The sequence below is a fragment of the Salmo trutta genome, chromosome 16, assembly GCF_901001165.1.
Source record: "Salmo trutta chromosome 16, fSalTru1.1, whole genome shotgun sequence".
NCBI lineage: Eukaryota > Metazoa > Chordata > Actinopteri > Salmoniformes > Salmonidae > Salmo > Salmo trutta.
Window position 1 is genome coordinate 39,365,237 of NC_042972.1, and position 15,768 is coordinate 39,381,004.

A 15,768-nucleotide genomic window follows, 5' to 3' on the forward strand; every position below is an offset into this window, starting at 1 on the left:
ACAACAATCAATCATGGATAATGGCCATCATATTCAAATCCAGTTTGTTTGACAGGTAGTGTTTTTCTAGGGACAGTTCTAAATTTACTGGAAGGCTACAGGCCAGAAGGTTGCCAACCATCACGGACGAGTTCACTCTCCCTGCCTGTTTCATTACACTACGATCAAAGCCGGATGCAGACAATGATAAACTAGGGGGTAGTCAGATTTTCCACATTTTGATACCATATCTATAATTATATAAAATATACAGTACCAGTAAAAAGTTGAAACACCTAATTCAAGGGTTTTTCTTTATTTTTACTATTTTCTACATTGTAGAATAATAGTGAAGACAAACTATGAAATAACATATGGAATCATGTAGTAATCAAAAAGTAGCCACCCTTTGCCTTGACAGCTTTGCACACTCTTGGCATTCTCTCAACCAGCTTCATGAGGAAGTCACCTGGAATGCATTTCAATTAACAGGTGTGCCTTGTTGAAAGTTAATTTGTGGAATTTCTTTCCTTAATGTGTTTGAGCCAATCAGTTGTTGTGACAAGGTAGGGGTGGTATACAGACGATGGCCTTATTTGGTAAAAGACCAAGTACATTTTGAGAAACGACAGTCCATCATTACTACAAGACATTGAAGGTCAGTCAATCCGGAAAATTTCAAGAACTTTGAAAATTTCTTCAAGTGCAGTCGCAAAAATCATCAAGCGCTATGATGAAACTGGCTCTCATGAGGACCGCCACAGGAATGGAAGACCCAGAGTTACCTTTGCTGCAGAGGATAAGTTCATTAGAGTTACCAGCCTCAGAAATTGCAGCCCAAATAAATGCTTCACAGAGTTCAAGTAACAGACACATCTCAACATTAACTGTGTGAATCAGGCCTTCATGGTCGATTTGCTGCAAAGAAACCACTACTAAAGTACACCAATAGGAAGAAGAGACTTGCTTTGGCCAAGAAACATGAGCAATGGACATTAGACCGGTGGAAATCTGTCCTTTGGTCTGATGAGTCCAAATTTCAGATTTTTGGTTCCAACCGCCGTGTCTCTAAGACGGCGAGTAGGTGAACGGTTGATCTCTGCAGCTGTAGTTCCCACCAAACCATCTCAATTTGGTTGAGGTTGGGGGATTGTGGAGGCCAGGTAATCTGATGCAGCACTCCATCACTCTCGTTCTTGGTCGTTCTCGTTCTTGGTCAAATAGCCCTTACACAGCCTGGAGGTGTGTTTTGGGTCATTGTCCTGTTGAAAAACAAATGCTAATTACAAACCAGATGGGATGGCGTATCGCAGCAGAATGCTGTGCTAGCCATGCTGGTTAAGTGTGCGTTGAATTCTAAATAAATCACTGACAGTGTCACTAGCAAAGGACCTCCACACCATAGCACCTCCACACCATAACACCTCCACACCATAACACCTCCTCTTCCATGCTTTATGGTGGGAAATACACATGCAGAGATCATCCGTTCACCCACACACACAAATCTACACTTTGGACTCCAGACCAAAGGACAAATGTCCACCAGTCTAATGTCCATTGTTTGTGTTTCTTGGCCCAAGCAAATCTCTTATTATTATTGGTGTCCTTTAGTAGTGGTTTCTTTGCAGAAATTCGACCATGTAGGCTTGATTGAGAATGCTACTCATTGACTACAGCTCAGCGTTCAATACCATAGTGCCCTCAAAGCTCATCACTAAGCTAAGGACCCTGGGACTAAACACCTCCCTCTGCAACTGGATCCTGGACTTCCTGATGGGCCGTCCCCAGGTGGTAAGGGTAGATAACAACACATCAGCCACGCTGATCCTCAACACGGGGCCCCTCGGGTGCGTGCTCAGTCCCCTCCTTTACTCCCTGTTCACTCATGACTGCACGGCCAGGCACGACTCCAACACCATCATTAAGTTTGCTGATGACACAACAGTGGTAGGTAGACCTGATCACCGACAACGATGAGAGAGCCTATAGGGAGGAGGTCAGAGACCTGACCGTGTGGTGCAAGGACAACAACCTCTCCCTCAATGTGATCAAGACAAAGCAGCTGATCGTGGAATACAGGAAAAGGAGGACCGAGCACGCCCCCATTCTCACCAACAGGGCTGTAGTTGAGAAGGTTGAGAGCTTCTAGTTCCTTGGCGTCCACATCACCAACAAACTAACGTGGTCCAAGCACACCAAGACAGTCGTGAAGAGGGCGCATGACAAAACCTATTCCCCCTCAGGAAACTGAAAAGATTTGACATGGGTCCTCAGATCCTCAAAAGGTTTTACAGCTGCACCATCAAGAGCATCCTGATCGGTTGTATCACTGCCTGGTATGGCAACTGCTCAGCCTCCGACTGCAAGGCACTCCGGAGGGTAGTGCGTACGGCCCAGTACATCACTGGGGCCAAGCTTCCTGCCATCCAGGACCTCTATACCAGGCGGTGTAAGAGGAAGGCCATAAAAATATTCAAATACTCCAGCCCTCCTAGTCATAGACTGTTCTCTCTGCTACCGCACGGCAAGTGGTAGCGGAGCGCCAAGTCTAGGTCCAAAATGCTTCTAAACAGCTTCCACCCCCAAGCCATAAGACTCCTGAACAGCTAATCAAATGGCAACGCAGACTATTTGCATTGCCCCTCCACCCTCTTCTACCCTGCTGCTACTCTCTGTTATTATCTATGCATAGTCACTTTAATAACTCTACCTACATGTACATATTACCTCAATTAGCTCTACCACCGGTGCCCCCCCACATTGACTCTGTACCGGTACCCCCTGTATATAGCCCCGCTATTGTTATTTACTGATGCTCTTTAATTATTTGTTATTCTTATCTCTTACTTTTTTTGTTAGGTATTTTCTTAAAACTGCATTGTTGGTTAAGGTCTTCACCTGTTGTATTCAGCGCATGTGACAAATACAATTTGATTTGATTTCACACAGTCACCTCTGAACAGTTGATGTTGAGATGTGTCTGTTACTTGAACTCTGTGAAGCATTTATTTGGGTTGCAATTTCTGAGGCCGGTAACTCTAATGAACTTATCCTCTGCAGCAGAGGTAACTCTGGGTCTTCCATTCCTGTGGTGGTCTTCATGAGAACAAGTTTCATCAAAGTGCTTGATGGTTTTTGCGACTACACTTTCAATGTTCTTGAAATGTTCCGTATTGACTGACCTTCATGACTTGAAGTAATGATCGACTGTCGTTTCTCTTTGCTTATTTGAGCTGTTATTGCCATAATATAGACTTAGTCTTTTAGCTCTATTTGGTATCTTCTGTATACCCCCGCTACCTTGTCACAACACAACTGGTTGGCTCAAATGCATTAACTTTTAAGAAGGCACACCTGTTAATTGAAATGCATTCCAGGTGACTACCTCATGAAGCTGGTTGAGAGAATGCCAAGCGTGTGCAAAGCTGTCATCAAGGCAAAGGGTGGCTATTTGAAGAATAAAAAATATTTTGTTTAACACTTTTTTTGGTTACTACATTATTCCATATGTGTTATTTCATAGTTTTGATGTCTTCACTACAGTTGTGGCCAAAAGGTTTGAGAATGACACAAATATACATTTTCACAAAGTCTGCTGCCTCAGTTTGTATGGTGGCAATTTGCATATACTCCAGAATGTTATGAAGAGTGATCAGATGAATTGCAATTAATTGCAAAATCCCTCTTTGCCATGCAAATGAACTGAATCCCCCAAAAACATTTCCACTGCATTTCAGCCCTGCCACAAAAGGACAAGCTGACATCATGTCAGTGATTCTCTCGTTAACACAGGTGTGAGTGTTGACAAGGCTGGAGATCACTCTGTCATGCTGATTGAGTTCGAATAACAGACTGGAAGCTTGAAAAGGAGGGTGGTGCTTGGAATCATTGTTCTTCCTTTGTCAATCATGGTTACCTGCAAGGAAACACGTGCCATCATCATTGCTTTGCACAAAAAGGGCTTCACAGGCAAGGATATTGCTGCCAGTAAGATTGCACCTAAATCAACCATTTATTGGATTATGAAGAACTTCAAGGAGAGCGGTTCAATTGTTGTGAAGAAGCTTCAGGGCGCCCAAAAAAGTCCAGCAAGCGCCAGGACCATCTCCTAAAGTTGATTCAGCTGCGGGATCGGGGCACCACCAGTACAGAGCTTGCTCAGGAATGGCAGCAGGCAGGTGTGAGTGCATCTGCACGCACAGTGAGGCGAAGACTTTTGGAGGATTGCCTGGTGTCAAGAAGGGCAGCAAAGAAGCCACTTCTCTCCAGGAAAAACATCAGGGACAGACTGATATTCTGCAAAAGGTACAGGGATTAGACTGCTGAGGACTGGGGTAAAGTCATTTTCTCTGAATCCCCTTTCCGATTGTTTGGGGCATCCAGAAAAAAGCTTGTCCAGAGAAGACAAGGTGAGCGCTACCATCAGTCCTGTGTCATGCCAACAGTAAAGCATCCTGAGACCATTCATGTGTGGGGTTGCTTCTCAGCCAAGGAAGTGGGCTCACTCACAATTTTGCCTAAGAACACAGCCATGAATAAAGAACGGTACCAACACATCCTCTGAGAGCAGCTTCTCCCAACTATCCAGGAACAGTTTGGTGACGAACAATGCCTTTTCCAGCATGATGGAGCAACTTTTTTTTTTACCCCTTTTTTCTCCCCAATTTCGTGGTATCCAATTGGTAGTAGTTAGTCTTGTCTCATTGCTGCAACTCCCGTACAACTCGGGAGAGGCGAAGGTCTCGAGCCATGCGTCCTCCGAAACACAACCCAACCTAGCCGCACTGCTTCTTGACACAACGCATATCCAACCCGGAAGCCGGTTGCACCAATGTGTCAGAGGAAACACCGTACACCTGGCGACCTGGTCAGCGTGCACTGCGCCCGGCCCGCCACAGAAGTCGCTAGTGCGCAATGAGACAAGGATATCCCTGCCTGCCAAGCCCTCCCTAACCCGGACGACGCTGGGCCAATTGTGAGTCGCCCCATGGACCTCCCGGTCGTGGCCAGCTGCGACAGAGCCTGGGCTCGAACCCAGAGTCTCTGGTGGCACAGACCACTGTGCCACCCGGGAGGCCCCATGATGGAGCACCTTGCCATAAGGCAAAAGTGATACCTAAGTGGCTCGGGGAACAGAACATTGATATTTTGGGTCCATGGCCAGGAAACTCCCCAGACCTTAATCCCATTGAGAAATTGTGCTCAATCCTCAAGAGGCGGGTGGACAAAAACCCACAAATTCTGACAAACGCTAAGCATTGATTATGCAAGAATGGGCTGCCATCAGTCAAGATATGTCCCAGAAGTTAATTGACAGCATGCCAGGGCGGATTGCAGAGGTCTTGAAAAAGAAGGGTCAACACTGCAAATATTGACTCTTTGCATCAACTTCATGTAATTGTCAATAAAAGCCTTTGACACCTATGAAATGCATGTAATTATACTTCTGTATTCCATAGTAACATCTGACAAAAATATCTAAAGACACTGAAGCAGCAAACTTTGTCGAAATTAATATTTGTGTCATTCTCAAAACTTTTGGCCACGACTGTATTATTCTACAATGTAGAAAATAGAACAAATAAAGAAAAACCCTTGAATGAGTAGGTGTTCTAAAACTTTTGAATGGTACTGTATGCCACCAACATGTTTCTGTGCCAATGCACCAGATAACCAATAAACAAAGCATACCTACCAACTTCGGGCACTTCAATATCATTTCGTGTTTTCAGCACCACAATAAATAGACTATGTCAATCTCGACAGAGAGAAAATACATCCATCCCTACCTTGAAGGCCTACCCAGTATCGAAGACTTGACTTGACAATCTCTAAATGTCGTTAAACTTTTTGTTTTTTTATAACAGATGTCTCTTTTCATTCATCAAATGAGCGCTGCACAGTTTGGATTGATCAATTGATTGATTTTATTTGTCAGTAATAAACTTTAATGTGTGTGTATTTATTTTTAAGTGGATTGCAGGATTGCACAATAAAGTCGGTGACTTATTTCCTACGTGATCCCTATTTTTTTCCCCCCCGAAATACATATACAATTACATAGATAAAGACCAACAAAATGCTCCACCTCCAGATAAGTTTAGCTCAGAAAAAAAAACATCCTCTCACTGTCAACTGCGTTTATTGTCAGCAAACTTAACGTGTAAATATTTGTATGAACATAAGATTCAACAACTGAGACATAAACTGAACAAATTCCACAGACATGTGACTAACAGAAATTGAATAATGTGTCCCTGAACAAAGGGGGGGGGGGGTCAAAATCCAAAGTAACAGTCAGTACCTGGTGTGGCCACCAGCTGCATTAAGTACTGCAGTGCATCTTCTCATAGACTGCACCAGATTTGCCAGTTCTTGCTGTGAGATATTACCCCACTCTTCCACCAAGGCACCTGCAAGTTCACGGACATTTCTGGGGGGAAATGGCCCTAGCCCTCACCCTCCGATCCAACAGGTCCCAGATGTGCTCAATGGGATTGAGATCCAGGCTCTTCGCTGGCCATGGCAGAACACTGACATTCCTGTCTTGTAGGAAATCACGCACAGAACGAGCAGTATAGCTGGTGGCATTGTCATGCTGGAGGGTCATGTCAGCGCACAGCGTTGAGATTGCCTGCAATGACAACAAGCTCTGTCCGATGATGCGACACACCGCCCCAGACCATGACGGACCCTCCACCTCCAAATCGATCCCGCTCCAGAGTACAGGCCTCATGTTACACTCATTCGACGATAAATGCGAATCCGACCATAAACCCTGGTGAGATAAAACCACAACTTGTCAGTGAAGAGCACTTTTTGCCAGTGTCCTGTCTGGTCCAGTGACGGTGGGTTTGTGCTCATAAGCGACGTTGTTGCAGGTGATGTCTAGTGAAGGCCTCCCTTACAACAGGCCTACAAACACTTTTTTTTCTTTTTTTTAACCTTTATTTAACTATGCAAGTCAGTTAAGAACAAATCATTTTTTCTAATGACGGCCTAGGAACAGTGGGTTAACTGCCTTGTTCAGGGGCAGAACGACAGTTTTTTACCTTGTCAGCTCGGGGATTCGATCTTGCAACCTTTGGGTTACTAGTCCAACGCTCTAACCACTAGGCTACCTACCGCCTCATTGCGGGCAGTCTGGAGGACTGATGGAGAGATTGTGCGTTCCTGGTGTAACTCGGGCAGTTGTTGTTGCCATCCTGTACCTGTCCTGCAGGTGTGATGTTCGGATGTACCGATCCTGTGCAGGTGTTTTTAATGTGGTCTGCCATTGTGAGGATGATCAGCTGTCCGTTCTGTCTCCCTGTAGAGCTGTCTTAGGTGTCTCACAGTACAGACATTGCAATTCATTGCCCTGGCCACATCTGCAGTCCTCATGCCTCCTTGCAGTATGCCTAGGGCACATTCACGCAGATGAGCAGGGACCCTGGGCATCTTTCTTTTGGTGTTTTTCAGAGTCAGTAGAAAAGCCTCTTTAGTGTCCTAAGTTTTCATAACTGTGACCGTAATTGCCTACCGACACTGTTAGTGTCTTAACGACCGTTCCACAGGTGCATGTTCGTTAATTGTTTATGGTTCATTGAACACGCATGGGAAACGGTTTTTAAACCTTTTACAATGAAGATCTGTGAAGTTATTTGGATTTTTACGAATTATCTTTTAAAGACAGGGTCCTGAAAAAGGGATGTTTCTTTTTTGCTGAGTTTATAAGGGGGAGTTAAAGTTTAAATTCTTACAAGCGTGTTATGGTCTGTAGCTTATTCTTTAGATGTTTGGGGCTGCTGTTGATCCATGATGTGCAGGCATAATCAAAGTAACACTGGACTCGCGTAGTTGCCTGAGTCTTTTATGGTGTCTATAGCTAGGTTTCCATTCAATTGGTGACAGATTTTCATGCAAATATTCTAAAAATAAAAATAAATAATTATATATATATATATATATATATTCTAAAATCTGCATAAAAACAATATACGCATTTTCCCATCAGAGTTGTTTCCATCAAATTACTTGTTGCAGATAAAAGTCTATTTAAATATGTAGTGCACATAAAAATAACTTTTGTCGTTAAATTCTCATGTACCGAATAAAAAGTTAATGGGTTTCCATTGCATTTTTAACTCTAGGCCTACTGATGGTTTTGTCCGAATTGTTTTTGCATACAGTGCCTTGCAAAAGTTTTCATCCCCCTTGGCGGTTTTCCCATTTTGTTGCATTACAACTTGTAATTTAAATAGATTTTATTTGGATTTCATGTAATGGACATACACAAAATAGTCAAAATTGGTGAAGTGAAATCCCCAAAATAAGCAAAGACATTTTGTGTTCACCAAAAGGCATGTGGGAGACTCCCCCAAACTTATGGAAGAAGGTACTCTGGTCAGATGAGACTAAAATGTGGCTTTTTGGCCATCAAGGAAAATGCTATGTCTGGCGCAAACCCAACACCTCTCATCACCCCGAGAAAACCATTCCCATGGTGGTGGCAGCATCATGCTGTGGGGATGTTTTTCATCGGCAGGGACTGGGAGACTGGTCAGAATTGAAGGAATGATGGATGGCGCAGGGACATTCTTGAGGGAAACCTGTTTGTCTTCCAGAGATTTGAGACTGGGATGGAGGTTCACCTTCCAGCAGGACAATGACCCTAAGCATACTGCTAAAGCAACACTTGAGTGGTTTAAGGGGAAACATTTTAAATGTCTTGGAATGGCCTAGTCAAAGTCCAGACCTCAATCCAATTGAGAATCTGTGGTATGACTTAAAGATTGCTGTACACCAGCGCAACCCATCCAACTTGAAAGAGCTGGAGCAGTTTTGCCTTGAAGAATGGGCAAAAATCCCAGTGGCTAGATGTGCCAAGCTTATAGAAACATACCCCAAGAGACTTGCAGCTGTAATTGCTGTAAAAGGTGGTTCTACAAAGTATTGACTTTGGGGGGGTGAATAGTTACGCACGCTCCAAGTTTTCAGTTTTTATGTATTATTTCTTGTTTGTGTCACAATAAAAATATGTTGCATCTTCAAAGTGGCAGGCATGTTGTGTAAATCAAATGATACAAACCCCCCAAAAATCCATTTTAATTCCAGGTTGTAAGGCAACAAAACAGGAAAAATGCCAAAGGGGTGTATACTTTCCCTAGCCACTGTAGGTATAGCGAATGTGCCCACTCTGGTATTGGCATGAGTGCTCTAGCCTACAGCTTACAGATACAGTGTGGGTATAGCTTACTACAGAGCTAGTTAACTATATTCTTACAGGAGCCAGATGTAAAAAAGGTTAATTGCAGTGGGGCCGGACATTTTCCATATGCAATTATTCTTTGGAAGAAATGTATTAAGAAAGCTACGCACAACCACCAATTAAGCACTTTTCCTAATTTTATATGAATGGACGAGAAAGCACTATCAACACTTGTAGGTTCCCAACGGTAAGCCTTGTGTTCTAGATGACTTGACTATAGAGTGGGAGACAAATCTCTACACTCTTGACTCCATTTATATTTGGGTGTCTGTAACTAGCCAAGCCGCCAAGGAGTTGTTCATATTTGTGGACAAATTACTTGTCATGGCAACTGCAAACAAGTACAAGCCCATTCAATACCCCTTCATATCCGGCCACGGTTGAGTTATATGGAGCACCCACATACATCTTTCCCAACAATCTCAAAGTCGTTCTTTTTCCTCGCCTGATTTAATTGGTTTTTCGGTGTGATGTCGACTGTTTTTTCTCCTGCTGCTTTCTAGATGGAAAAATGCAGGGCTCCCTGTATGACTTCAGCATTCCTAGAGAGGACAGCCACACTCTGCAAATTCTTATGGACGCCTTCCGCTTTCAAAAAATGGACACATCTACAGTGATTTGGCATGGGTCCTCCGATCCTCAAAAAGTTCTACAGCTGCACCATCGAGAGCATCCCGACTGGTTGCATCACTGTTTGGTATGGCAACTGCTCTGCATCCGACTGCAAGGCGCTACAGAGGGTAGTGCGCAATGTTCCCGAGGGGAGCTGCGCACTGTCTCGCAGAAGAAATATCAGCCCCTCAGAGAAGCAAGAGATTGAACTTCACTGAACTTTCTAGAGTTTCCCCTTTTAGTTAACACTATTAACGTTTCGCTCTACTCTGGGAATTATTCTCGAATCAACTCAATATTAGCCACTTTCAATGTAACATACCGAAACAAAACAAACTATACAAGACATTATAAAAGACAGCTGTGCAAGAGATTTTCTTCTAGGCAGATCGCATTGGAGTAGGATTCTATTGCATTGACAAGCATGACTCAGGCCCGTACTCTACACAGACCGGTGCGTTATAACCAGTCAGAGCTGCAGTAGACCTATATGCAAATAGTCATTGCAATATATGGATCTGTGTCATTTACTTTGAAATGGACTGTATTTACAGCATGAGCTGCCGCCAGATCAAAACGAGAGCTGAATGTAGCCACCTGTGCACATTTGTTCATGTTCTTTGCTAGTTAGTGAGTTATTAGCCCAGTTATACCTAATTTCTAGTCAACACTGGATGAGTTTTTGCTTCCTACAAGAGCACAAAATGTGTGCCTTTCTAGCCATCTTTGAAAAGTTAGTCAGGTAAAGAGCTTTGTTTTATGTCTTAAAGGGGCAGTGTTATATTTTTTAGTAGCCAATAGGCGGAGGGTAGCATAATTTGTCTGATTCTCTGTAATAATGGTATGGGAATAATAATGAATTATATTTAGTAAAGTGGTTTCTTGCATCTGCATACGCCATTCCAAGATCGCGTAGCAGTTGGACGTGTGTTTTGTCTTGTCCAGTTTTGTTCCATGTAAATATAGTTTTTTCCCGTATATTGTTCGTATATATTTTAATCTCACTTTCCATCTACGGACTGAATATACTCTCCTGCAACCTGCCTCACCCAATGTGGTACTGATCTGCTCTGTTTATACTTTAGAACCGGAAACCTTATCAGAAGCTAGCCAGCTAACTAGCTAGCCACTGCTAGTGGTCTTCACCGTTAACTCGGACACCAGCAAGCCTCAGCTCGGTCAATACCTGCCAGTCTGCACAGCGTGATATCAACCCAGAGCATATCGGACTGCTTTTTGTCTACCACATCTCCAGATTTCTACCGCAAGCTATGAACCTTTACACCGGATCATCGCAGCTAACTAGCCGCAATCCGAGTGGCTACTCCTGGCTAACGTCTCTGTCCCGACGCAAGCACCAGTTAGCCTTGAGCTAGCCTCGAGCTAGGCCCATCTCACGGCTAGCCGAAGAGGTCCACCTGCCAATTCTTGGTCTACAATACCTCTTTTGCCGATTTGACCTGGACCCTTTACTGGCGACACGGAGCCCCGCCAATCCATCACGACTGGTCTGCCGACGTAAACGTCCGAGGTGTTTTCAAAAGGCTCTTCCGTTGCGATGTCGCCGGAGGCCCATCTGCTAGCCCCGGCCCGCTAGCTATCTGAATCGCCATGTCTGCAGCTCGCCGAGCATAGCAGCGACTACTGAATCGGCTCCCTGACTCCTCTATTGCTACTCATTGGACATTATGATTACTCAGCTACACATGCCTCTCTCTAATGTCAATATGCCTTGTCTATTGCTGTTTTGGTTAGTGATTGTCTTATTTCACTGTAGAGCCCCCAGCCCTGCCCAATATGCCTTCGATAGCCCTTTTGTTCCACCCACCACACATGCTAGGACCTTAACTGGTGCCTCTAGAGACAAAACTTCTCATCGTCACTCAATGCCAAGGTTTACCTCCACTGTACTCACATCCTACGATTCCCTTGTCTGTACATTATGCCTTGAATCTATTCTTCCACACCCAGAAATCTTCTCCTTTTACACTCTGTTCTGAATGCACTAGACGACCAGTTCTTATAGCCTTTAGCCGTACCCTAATCCTACCCCTCCTCTGTTGCTATGGTGATTTAGAGGTTAACCCAGGCCCTGCAGCCAACAGCACCACTCCCATTCCCCAGGCACTCTCATTTGTTGACTTCTGAAACCTTAAAAGCCTTGGTTTCATGCATGTTAACATTAGAAGCATCCTCCCTAAGTTTGTTTTATTCAGTGCTTTAGCACACTCCGCCAACCCAGATGTCCTAGCCGTGTCTGAATCTTGGCTTAGGAAGGCCATCAAAAATCCTGACATTTCCATCCCCAACTACAACATTTTCCAATAAGATAGAACTGCCAAAGGGGGCGGAGTTGCAATCTACTGCAGAGAGAGCCTGCAGAGTTCTGTCATACTATCCAGGTCTGTGCCCAAACAATTCAAGCTTCTACTTTTAAAAATCCACCTTTCCAGAAACAAGTCTCTCACCATTGCCGCTTGTTGTAGATCCCCCTCAGCCCCCAGCTGTGCCCTGTACACCATATGTGAATTGATTGCCCCCCATCTATCTTCAGTGGTCGTATTGTTAGGTGACCTAAAGTGGGATATGCTTAACACCCCAGCCTTCCTACAATCTAAGCTAGATACCCTCAATCTCACACAAATTATCAAGGAACCTACCAGGTACAACCCTAAATCCATAACCATGGGCACCCTCTTAGATATCATCCTGACCAACTTGCCCTCAAAATACACCTCTGCTATCTTCAACCAGGATCTCAGCGATCACTGCTTCATTACCTGTGTCTGTAATGGGTCCGCGGTCAAACGACCACCCCTCATCACTGTCAAACGCTCCTTAAAACACTTCAGCGAGCAGGCCTTTCTAATCGACCTGGCCCGGGTATCCTGGAAGGATAATGACCTCATCCTGTCAGTAGAGGATGCCTGGTTGCTCTTTAAAAGTGCTTTCCTCACCATCTTAAATAAGCATGCCCCATTCAAAAAATGTAGAACTAAGTACAGATATAGTCCCTGGTTCACCCCAGACTTGACTGCCCTTGACCAGCACAAAAACATCCTGTGGCATTCAGCATTAGCATCAAATAGCCCCCGCGATATGCAACTTTTCAGGGAAGTCAGGAACCAATATACACAGTCAGTTAGGAAAGCTAAGGCTAGCTTTTTCAAACAGAAATTTGCATCCTGTAGCACTAATTCAAAAAAGTTTTGTGACACTGTAAAGTCCATGGAGAATAAGAGCAGCTCCTCCCAGCTGCCCACTGCACTGAGGCTAGGAAACACTGTCACCACCGATACATTTACGATAATCGATAATTTCAATAAGCATTTTTCTACGGGTGGCCATGCTTTCCACCTGGCTACCCCTACCCTGGCCATCAGCTCTGCACCCCCTGCAGCAACTTGCCCCCCTCCCCCCGCTTCTCCTTCACCCAAATCCAGACAGTTGATATTCTGAAAGAGCTGCAAAATCTGGATCCCTACAAATCAGCTGGGCTAGACAATCTGGACCCTCTCTTTCTAAAATTATCAGCCAAAATTGTTGCAACCCCTATTACTAGACTGTTCAACCCCTTTCGTATCGTCTGAGATCCCCAAAGATTGGAAAGCTGCCGCGGTCATTCCTCTCTTCAAAGGGGGTGACACTCTAGACCCAAACTGTTATACACCTATATCCATCCTGCCCTGCCTTTCTAAAATCTTCGAAAGCCAAGTTAACAAACAGATCACCGACCATTTCGAATCCCACCGTACCTTCTCCACTATGCAATCTGGTTTCCGAGCTGGTCATGGGTGCACCTCAGCCTCGCTCAAGGTCCTAAACGATATCATAACCGCCATCGATAAGACAGTACTGTCGACCTGGCCAAGGCTTTCGACTCTGTCAATCACCGCATTCTTATCGGCAGACTCAATAGCCCTGGTTTCTCAAATGACTGCCACGCCTGGTTCACCAACTACTTCCAAGACAAAGTTCAGTGTGTCACATCGGAGGGCCTGTTGTCGAGACCTCTAGCAGTCTATGGGGGTGCCACAGAGTTCAATTCTCGGGCCGACTATTTTCTCTGTATACATCAATGATGTCACTCTTGCTGCTGGTGATTCTCTGATCCACCTCTACGCAGACGACACCATTCTATATACATCTGGCCCTTCTTTGGCCACTGTGTTAACAAACCTCCAAACGAGCTTCAATGCCATACAACACTCCTTCCGTGGCCTCCAACTGCTTTTAAATGCTAGTAAAACTAAATGCATGCTCTTCAACCGATTGCTGCCCGCACCTGCCCACCCAACTAGCATCACTACTCTGGACGGTTCTGACTTAGAATATGTGGACAACTACAAATACCTAGGTGTCTGGTTAGACTGTAAACTCTCCTTCCAGACTCACATTAAGCATCTCCAATCCAAAATGAAATCTAGAATCGGCTTCCTATTTCGCAACAAATCCTCCTTCACTCATGCTGCCAAACATACAGTCGTAAAACTGATTTTCCTACCGATCCTTGACTTCGGCGATGTCATTTACAAAATAGCCTCCAACACTCTATTCAGCAAACTAGATGTAGTCTATCACAGTGCCATCCGTTTTGTCACCAAAGCCCCATAGACTACCCACTACTGTGAACTGTATGCTCTCGTTGGCTGGCCCTCGCTACAGATTTGTCACCAAACCCACTGGCTCCAGGTCATCTATAAGTCTTTGCTAGGTAAAGCCCCGCCTCATCTCAGCTCACTGGTCACCATAGCAACACCCACCCGTAGCACGCGCTCCAGCAGGTGTATTTCACTGGTCATTCTCAAAGCCAACACTTCCTTTGGCCGCCTTTCCTTCCAGTTCTCTGCTGCCAATGACTGGAATGAATCGCAAAAATCACTGAAGCTGGAGTCTTATATCTCTCCCTCTAACTTTAAGCATCAGCTGTCAGAGCAGCTTACCGATCCCTGTACCTGTACACAGCCAATCTGTAAATAGCACACCCAACTACCTCATCCCCATATTGTTATTTATCTTCTTGCGCTTTTGCACCCCAGTATCTCTACTTGCACATCATCATCTGCACATCTATCACTCCAGTGTTAATGCTAAATTGTAATTATTTTGCCTCTATGGCCTATTTATTGCCTTACCTCACTACTCTTCTACATTTGCACACACTGTACATAGATTTTTCTATTGTGTTATTGACTGTACGTTTGTTTGTGTAACTCTGTGTTGTTTTTGTCGCACTGCTTTGCTTTATCTTGGCCAGGTCGCAGTTGTAAATGAGAACTTGTTCTCAACTGGCCTACCTGGTTAAATAAAGGTAAAATAAAAAAATCAAACAACGCAACATTTTCAGTCATCTCCTTTTTTGAAGGACAAGTGCATAAACATGTTAATGACAAGCACTGCATGTTTTGCTTTTCTTCAAAAGTCTCATGGAATGTAGGCCTACATTGAAGTTGCACAGAATTTTCACAATGTTCAAGTTTGCGCTCAGCAAATGTGAAATTGCTCAGTGACGATTTTTTTTGGAGGGAACATTGGTAGTGCTTACGGCCGAGTACATCACTGGGGCCAAGCTTTCTGCCATCCAGGACCTCTAAACCAGGCGGTGTCAGAGGAAGGCCCTAAAAATTGTCAGACTCCAGCCTCCCAAGTCATAGACTGTTCTCTCTGCTACCGCACTGTAAGTTCCCAGTCTAGGTCCAAAAGGCTCCTTAATAGTTTCTACCCCCAAGCCATAAGACTGCTAAACAGTTAATCAAATGGCTACCTGGACTATTTGCAATGCCCTTTTTTTTACACTACTGCTACTCGCTGTTATTATCTATGCATAGTCAGTTTACTCCTCCCTACATGTACATATTATCTCAATTACCTCAACTAACCAGTACCCCTTGTATATAGCCTTGTTATTATTTGTTTTTTTAGCA